Raw genomic sequence first — 10,454 nt, 5'->3', positions numbered from 1 at the left:
CTGATTTTTTTTTTTATCAAGGAAAACATTAGAAAAAAAATTTAAATTTATTTTTCTAAATCTTCGTTAAATTTTAGAAAAATTTTAGAAAACTATTACATGTAAATACAAAACTCTATTTTTTTAATTTTCTTAAAAAAAATTTCAGAAAATTAGCTACTGTTTTCCATAAGTAAACAAGCCCCAAAATGTTTTTAAAAAAATTCTCTTTTCCTTCTAAACAAATATAAAGTTATAAAGATTTAAAAATTATAAAAAAGAAAAAAGAAATCTTACTTTAAAAGATTTTGTTTTACTCTACCTTCTCCAAATAATGTGTTAAAAATATACTTCATTCTTAGGCTTCAATTTCACAAAAATTTATTTGATAATAATATTTAGGAATCACCATAAGACAATTTCATGGGATCCTTACATTTTATATGCCTCTTTTTGTCAGTTGGAGTGTCGGGAGATAATGAAGATTCCTTTATCCAGAGTCTTGACTGAAGAGCGAAGAGTGTGGCATTATACGAGAACTGAAGAACCAACAGTGAAATCAATTTATCATATTTTGAAGTCTAAGCAATGAACAACTGATAGTCATATTGCTTCTTCATCTTCCAATGGTATGGGGATTTTTTCTTGGATGAAGTTCTGGAATCTTACCGTGGACCCCAAAAATATGCAATTTTATTTGGTGCGTCTGTATTGATGCCTTGGCTACGAAAGTAAATCTCTTCAAGAGGCATTGCTTTCTGTCAATTATATGCCCTGTATGTAACGAGCAAGAAGAATCTATAGAACATCTGTTCTTTTTTTGTGAGCATTCTTGGGCTACCTTGTTTGGTTCTCCTTTGGGTTTTTGTCTTACTGTTAAGGGAATTTCCTCTTTTCAAATTGGTGGAGTGCCTTGCAACAAAGGGTGTCTAATCTAGATAAGTGGGAACTTCGATTCGCTAGTCTTATCTGCTGATATATTTGGAAAGCTAGAAATGTATGGTTTTTAATTTCAGTGTGCCTCCCCATTCTTAAGATTGCAAAGGCTAAGAATACCCTTAAGGAAATGATTTTCATAACTTTTTCGCAACAGCATTCTTTGTTGGCCCTTGCAAATTCTATCAGAAATCGATCCCAAAGATGGCTGCCTCCTGGAGCAGGATATTTTAAAAATAATGATGATGGTTCTTATGATTTAAAGACTACTAAAGCAGCTGTTGGGGTTATATGTCGAAACTCTGAAGGAGAATTGATGGATGGCTTCATGGAGTCTTCTTATTGTTCATCATCTCTAGCAGCTGAAGGGAAAGTTCTAAGCGCAGCATGCTGATTGGCTTATACTAGAAATTATGTTCCTTGTATTACTGAGCTAGACTCTTTAAAGATAGGGTCTTTGATTTTATCTAACGAGTCTATTTTGCCTTGGGAGTTTGAATCTTTTGCTTTGGATGTTCGATCCTTTTTATACAGATATCCCTTGGCCTCACTAGCTCACATAGTTAGATCAGCAAATCCATGTGCTAATTGGGCGCCTAATCAAGCCTGATCTAGTTCGTTTTATGCTGGTTGGATTTCTAATCCCTCGTCAGAGTTGGATGATGGTTAGCTGGGGATTCTCCCCTTTCTTGAATGAATTAGTTTATCTTCTTGAACAAAAAAATTACAATTAATGCCATTAATTTAAGGTTTTATACGCCAATTTAAAAAAATAAATAAATAAATATGAATCATTCATTCATAAAGATAACAGTACATAGTAACTTACGTATATATAAATAGCATTAAAATATATGTTAGAGATCTTATGAGCTCAATGTGCCTAGGAGAATCTCTTTTGATGGGTCTTAGGAAAGAAATGCACTCATAGGGTTAATACCATATCCAACCCAAAATTTTAAGGTAATAAAAGTATAGATCTTCCCACTTATATGTCTCTCACTCATCTCATTTTTTTCCGATGTGAGAATTCCACACTTGTATATTCCCAACAAACTTCCTCAAGTGTGAATTTCTTTTATATTGGCCTTGTTGAGCCTGCTCCCCCTCAAATGGAAGTCTTTTTCTTAGTTCAAGTATTACAGTGTCACCAAAAGCCCAATTACTCTACCAAACCCACTCGAGCATGCACCTCTAAGAGTTATGCCGAAGCCATCACGTTTTTTGCCATCATATGTACAATGAAGTTTCCACTCTATCTGTCAGCTCTTCTTCAGAAGAGTGTCTTCCTACTTAATTGAGCCTACTAGGAGTCTCTCGACTTCTCCCATCCTCCTGTCAGAGCACTACGGGAATCACTGATCATCGTCTTCATACTCGTCTCTTATCGAACCACCGGCTCTAATACTACTTGTTAGAAATCTGGAGAGCCCAAAGAGTTTAAGGAGAATCTTTCTTGATGGGCCTCATAAAAGAACATACTCATAAGTTTGATACTACATTCAACACAAAATTTTAAGGCAATGAGTGTATGAGTCCTTTTCACTCATATGTCTCTCACTCATCTCATCTTTTTTTGATGTGAAAATTTCATACTTACATATTCTCAACAATATAAAATTTTCTGAAAAAGTTATTTACTTTCTTAAATATTTTCTAATGTTGAAAAATAATTTTAAATTGCAATTCGTTAGAAAAAATGTGCTCCACTCAATAGCTATTTATAGCCTCAAAATCATCATAGGAAAAGATAACATAATAGCTATTTATAGCCTCATGAAGAAATAAATCACATGAATTGTGACAGATTTAACAACATGACTAAATTCAATGGTAATATATATATATGTTCAAGATGTCAACTTATAAGACTCAAGTTTGACTTTCCCATCCTCCTATTTATGTAATTTATCTATCTGTTGACACCCAAAATACCCTTAATTCTTTAAATTAAGAGTTTTGCTATTTATTTCGGCTTTAGAGGCTCAATAACATTATTTGGAGGTCAACTATTTAATACTACACTACAAAATATATTGAAGGTGAGTAACAGCTTTCCCTTCTATGTAAGTTTGGTGGGTCTTTTATTTATTTAATTTAAATTTATTTGTCATAATTAGAGCTGTGCATAGTTATCTGGGTCCTAGGCTGAATCAAAGAACCATACTAAACGAACAAGAGCAACACTAGTCCAAAATTAATTATTTTAATACTTTGATTCGATTATGATTTTTTATTAAGAATCAAATAGGAACCATACTAAAATTGAATTAGACCCGTATACCAAACTGAAAATCAAATTTATACATATGTTTTTTTTTATTCTTTTAGATGCATTAAAAAATAATACTTTCAATATAATTATGTATATTTACATATGTATGCATAATTATAGAATAAATACAACATAATATTAAATTTCATTTCTCTATCTTTTCTTAATAATTTTAATTATAAATATATTAAATTAATTTTTAATTTTTAATTATAAGTATACTATTATACTGTATATATACTTAATTCATAATTAAATTCGTATCTTATAATTAAATATAATATAATTAATAAATAGCTAAAAGTTATATTATATAATATAATTGTACTAATATATTATTTAATATGCTTAATCCTAAATTATATATGTACATTATAACTAAAGATTATATAATTTAGAAATACTAAAATATATATTATATAATATATTTTATATTAATAATCCACTTTAAAACTTAAATGTTAATTCAAGTATGATTTTTTATAAAAGCAATTATATAAAATTATTTTAAGAATCGATAATTGAATTAGAACCATCTCAAATCAAACTAGAACAGAAGAAATGAGAGTCATACTGAATTTTAAGAAATTTTTTTTAAAAAAAAAAAAACTTAATTTTCCTTTAATTAAAAATATTTTTCATTTATCTATTTTTTGAGTGTGAAAATATTTTTCATGATTATATTTTTCGTGAGCCTCAGATTCATGAGCATTTTTTTTAAAGCACAAGAAAAACAGAGGAAACAAAGCACCGCAAGATAAAGAGTTACTTACTGAGTCCAGCAAAGAAAAAGAAGTAAAGCTGTCAGAATCCCACACAGGAGGAGGGAACACTGAGCGAATTTTGGTTTGGTCAGTGTTTGGCTGTAAATGAGGTTGCACTTCCATTTTTGGCCAGGAGGAAAGGAAGGAGAAGTATAGCATGTAACTTAGGTGCTTGTTAGAGCAGCTAACAAAATATATAATGTCTGTTTGACATTATTGTTAGAACTAATATCGAGAAAAATAGCTTTTTAAACATATTAATAAAAAAGTATTAAAAGTTGATTTAAAGTTAAATTTAATATATTTTAATTATAAAAATTTAATATTTAAAAAATAATGCTTTCTATGATTACTTGATTCCATAAATAGTATAATTATTTTGTAAGATAATTTCATATAAAGTTATAGCTTATCTCATAAAATTTTTGTAAGATAATTATTTTTTTTATAAAATAATTAATTATGAAAATTTTATTAATTTTAAAAAAATAAAGTTTCTTCATGTAAAAAATATATACTTATTCAACTATGCAACAAAAAGCAAAATATGTAATTAATTAAATAATATAAAATTAATTCTCATGTCATATGCAGTCAATTTTTGTAGATTATAATAGAAAAAAGTATTAAAAAAGAAAGCAACGATTGGAATCTTGAACTATATATATATATATATATATATATATATATATATATATATATATATATATATATATATATAATCATAAATAATTTAATTTGTTTGGTATCTATGGATAGATAAATTACAAAAGTAGGGGAGGGAAGAGATTAACTTGAGTCTCCCAAGTTCAACATATATACAGCTATCACTGGATTATGCACATTGCTACAATTTAGTCTTGTTGTCAAATCTGCACAATTCATTTGATTTTATTTCTTCGTGAAAGAGATTTGTGTTATTTTCTTCTGAAAGTTTTGTACTATCTTTCTTTATGATTTTGGGGCGTATTTTTTCTAGTGAATATTGCAATTTTAATCTCTTGTTTGGAAATTAAAATTTTACAAGAATTAAATTCAATTGATTTTTTTAGTTAATTCTCATATTTAGAATGAAAAATTTTAATTTTTTTAATTTAAAATTTTATTTTTAAAAAAATTATAAAAAATTAAATATAATTGTGTAAAAACTCAATTGAATTCTGTAAACTCTCATTGCATTATTCTATTATACACTAGTTTTTACCTTACCATGTGTTGCACATTAATTTACTCGTGATTTAAAAATTTTTTATATAATTTTCTTTTAATTTTTTATATAATATAATATTATCATTATATAGTATTTTCAATAGCCAATTAAATTTAGTTATTCATTAGTATGACTGCATTTTACTTCTAATTAAAATTGATTAAAAAATTATAAAAAAAATTAATAAGTTATATTACTTTAATCAATTGAAATATTATAAATAAAACACACGAAATAGAATTTTTCATGTATATTACTTTAGTGATTAAAATATTATAAATAAAATACCATAGGTATAGTATGAAAATATGAATATTTTGATTTTACAAATTAGAATTTATTATTTACTAAAAATTATTTTCAAAATAGTTTTAACTTTTAAATAAAATTATTATAGTCCATTTAAAATAGAGATTGCGAAGTGAAAAATATATATTTTATTGCTTAACTTTATCTTATTGCAATAATAATTTTAGAATTAATAATTTTTTATAAAACTTTTTTTTGTACTTTAGTAAATAATAAAAATAATGAATGGTGTTTTTAGAAATTTTAATACTCTCCCCTTCCCCTTTTAAAATTTTTTTCAACTTCTTGTTGTTATAGTCAATTTTTTTTAATTTTTGAGAATTTTAGCTTGATTTTAAATATTTATTATTTTTAATGAGCAATAAAAATTAAAATAAATTTACAGTCAAAATTATAATTAGGAGAGAAACTAACAATTAAAACTACATCATGTTAATTGATTTAAATCAATTTTGATTATAGGTTAAAAAAAAACTTATAAAATCATGCTAAAATTATTATAAAAATTAGTATAAAAAATTGAAAAAAAAATAATATTAAACCTTTAAATTACATATTATCATTTACTATTAATAAAATTCTTTATGAGTTAAGATTTTTACCAATATAAGTAGTTTTTAAAATAAGATTTATAATAAGATTAAGATTTTAATATGTTATTTATTATTTACTGTAAATCAAAAAATTATAAAATAATTTGATCATTTGTAAATTCTTCTATTCATATTTTTATATTTATTAATTATTTATTAGAAAAATATAACACTATAAGTAAAAACATAGGTTAATTATTGAATGAATTTTTATTTTATTAATATATATATATATATATATATATATATATATATATAATTCTATGTAATGTAAATTAAAAATTTTAAAAATTGAAGTATTTAAAACAAAAAAGTGTGCATGGTAAGTATATTGATGAAAAATAAATTATATAATTTAAAAATATATTGTTATAATTATATATCATATATTAATTTTATTCTTTAATGTAACTCTAAATACTCATATATTTACATAATTATATAAGGTTAAAAGACAAAAAAAAATCAAAACTTTTATTTCAATTATTAATTTTATTAAAAACTTTTAATTATATCAATTTAATCATAAACCTTTCTAAATGTTTTTAATTTTAATAATAAATTTAAATAAAAATAATTAACTCATCAATTGGTAAAAATAGTTCAAAATTTTCATTTATTATCAATTTTAACTACTCCTTTTTGTTTTATCAGCGTATTCAATAATTTTAGTATTTTTATTAATTTTAACAAACTTTGATAAAAAAAATAATAATAAATGAATAATATATCTAATATTATTATTTGAATTTTTAGTTTTTTCTCTCTATTCTTCCGACTTACACTTTTAATCCATATATTTCTTATCATTTTATTTCAAATTTAAAGAAAAAAAATGAAATATTAAAAAATAAAATATGAATAAATGATAAAACCGAAATAAATAAATGTAAGTATAATTTTCAAAATGATGAATAAATTAATTAAAATAATATTTTTATTAATTTAAGAATAACTATTAAAATTGATTAAAAAATGAAAAGAATAATTAATATTAATAATGTATGCAAACATTTGAATTATTTTTATCAATTAAGTATTCTAATTAGGCTAATTATTAAAATTGAAACTAATATCAAAGTTTGAGAATAAAATGATAAAATTAAAAGGTTTGGCTGAAATTGAAGAAATTTATAAATATTTTAATTTTTTTTAGTCATTTAACTATTAAATAATAATATAAAATTTATATAAATAGATTAAAATTTGAAATGAATAACATTTAATTTTGATATTATGATTTTTTATTATATTTTAATTAAAATTTATTTTTATTTTGAATAATTAATTATCCAAATAAAGTCTAAATAATTTTTATGAATAGTATTTTTTTAAAATTTTTAATGAATTTATAAATTATAATATTTTAATGATGTACATAATAAAATTAATTTGAAAATATGACTAATTAATAAAAAAAATTCTAAGAACTTTTAAATTTTATTTAAAATTTTAATTGCTTTTATTAAAATTATAAAATTAGTGTTAGTTTTATTCTATTTACCTAAATTAGTAAAAATTGAAATGCAATTATAATAATTTCATTAAAGTTTTCAATAGAAAATTATTTTTAATTTATTATATTGAACAATAATTTGAGAATATAAAATTATTTAATTTTATTCTTAATAAAAATTAAATAAATAAAATTTGTTTATATAACTCAACTCAACTCAACTAAGCCTCTATCCCAAAAATTTGGGGTCGGCTATATGGATTCGCTTTCTTCATTCTGAACGATTTTGGGTTAAATCCTCAGAAATGTGTAATGCTTCTAGGTCATGTTGTACTACTCTCCTCCAAGTCAATTTAGGTCTACCACTTTTTTTTCTTTCTATCCTCTAACCTAATGGGCTCTACTTGTCTAACTGGAGTCTCCGTATGTCTATGCTTCACATGACCAAACCACCTCAATCTCCCTTCTCTCAACTTATCTTCAATTGGCACCACTCCGTGATACATATTTTTGTCATTAAATAGTATTAACAACGAATTTACATAAATTAGTTACATGTTATTGTCTTTTATAAGCATTATTGGAGATGAATTATTTTTCTATCACTATAAATATGTTTTTTTATATTTTTATAAATAATAAATAGATTAATAATATTTTTATTTTTTATTTATTAATTTTTTATTTTAATTAATTATTTTTTATAAATTTTTTTATTTAATTTAAGTTAAATATAAGTATGATTAAAAATTTTAAATTTATATGACTTTTAAGATTAAAAATTTTAAATTTATATAAATTTTTAAATCAATATTCATTCTTTATGCATTTATATATAATATAAAAATAATATAAATAAAAAATATTGTGTTAACCCTTAACTAAATTAAATTTGTTGTCAATTATGTTGCATTCATGTTATCGCATCATAGGACAAGACATTACAGCCAAGTTCATATGTAGTCACGTTTTGTAAATTATAATAGGAAAAAGTCATCAATAAAGAAAGCTGCCGTTGGCATCTTTGTACAGCAACAATAGTAAATAGATATTTAATATGAATGTTTTGATATTTTTATTTTTAAAGTGAAATTAAATATTTAATTTTTATAAATGAATATAATATTTCTTTAAAGTATTTCATTCTTTAATAGATTTAGTGTAAATAAAATTAGTCTTAATCCATTAAATAAAAATATTTATTTAATAAGTAAATAATAATAATAATAATAATAGTTATTATTATAAATCATTTAAAAAATTAAGGGTATTTTTGGTATTTAATGATAATAATAATAAAAAATAATTGAATTATATACACTATTTTTGTTTAATTTTGTTGTTAAAGTTACTACAATTCGCATAATTTATTTCTTCATGAAAAAGGTATGTATTATTTCTTTTAAAAAGTTTTGTGTTATCTTTCTTTATAATAGTTTTGGGAATATAAATAGCTATCAAGTAAAGTGTTTTTTTTTTTTTTTAAAGAATTGCAATTTCAAACGATAAAATATTTAAGAAATTAAAGTAATTAACTTTTTTGACAGGTTTTATATTTAATACTGTTTATATATATATATATATATATATATATATATATATATATATATATATATATATATATATATATATATATATATATATATATATATATATATATATATATGTGAGATTGGCAAAAATACCCATAGAAATTTATTATAATAATAATTCAGACTAAATTTTATTAACTATTAAAATTTAATTTATATTAAATTTTTATTATTTAAATTAATTTTAAAATTTATATAAATTTAAAATTCTTATAATCCTACTTGTACTTAAAATCTATTAAAAGAATTAAAAATACTTTTAAAAATAATTTCACTTATATGAAAATTTTATTAAAATTTTTATTTAATAATAAAAGAAAATTCTATTTTAACTAGGAAAGGAAAAAAATTACGTAAAAAAAAAACTATGTTTAACTTTCTTATAACCCTAATATAATATTATTAAAACTTTAACATTGTTTAGTATGTTGGAAATTAAAAATTTATATAATATAATAAATTGTGCATTTATTTTCTTATAATAAATTATATATTTGGACTATATTAATATATAAGTCAACTAAAATTAAGAATTTTATTTTATTTTACATAATTATTAATTTTATCATAAATTATAATATTATAAGGCCAAAATTAAATATCAATAAAAAACACATTGGGATTCACAGGATACCCTTTATTATTTTTATTATTACAATTATATTATTTTTATTATTTGAATTAATTTTAGAGTTTATATAGTTCTATTTGTATTTAAGTCCTAGTTAATTAATTTTTTTTATAATACAAAACATTTATTTATAATTATAAAATTAAATATAAATATGAATAACAAAAATCTATACGTTAATTAGTGTTAGAGAATCATGGAACAATTGGATTGTCAAAAATGCCCTTAATTTTTTATATTATTTATAATTATACTATTTAAATTAATTTTTGAGTTTACATAAATTTAAAATTATTAATTCTACTTGTATTTAACTTCTCATTATTAGATAGTATTTAAACATGATTTATAAATTCAAATTTGATTATATATGAACAGGGAACATTGGCATTGTCAAATGCCCTTTATGATTTATATTATTTATTAAAATATCAATAAAAACGTATTGTTGCATATCATTATGTAATTCTAATCCTATTTAGTGATAAATATTTTATTTATTATAAATTTATAGTTTTTTTTGTAAACAATTAATGGATAAACTTTTACATTTAAACACTATTTTTTGCAATAGGACCCAAGCATAATTAATTTTGACATACAATGTGATATTTTTTTTTTCTTTACTATATTTTTGTGTGTCTTTTTTCCTCAAATGGGCAAAATCTATTTATAAGTCTTTAATTTTTTTGACTTTTTGTATATAGTA

Source organism: Hevea brasiliensis, chromosome 17 (genome assembly GCF_030052815.1).
Source record: "Hevea brasiliensis isolate MT/VB/25A 57/8 chromosome 17, ASM3005281v1, whole genome shotgun sequence".
Lineage (NCBI taxonomy): Eukaryota > Viridiplantae > Streptophyta > Magnoliopsida > Malpighiales > Euphorbiaceae > Hevea > Hevea brasiliensis.
This window is presented reverse-complemented; position numbering follows the sequence as displayed.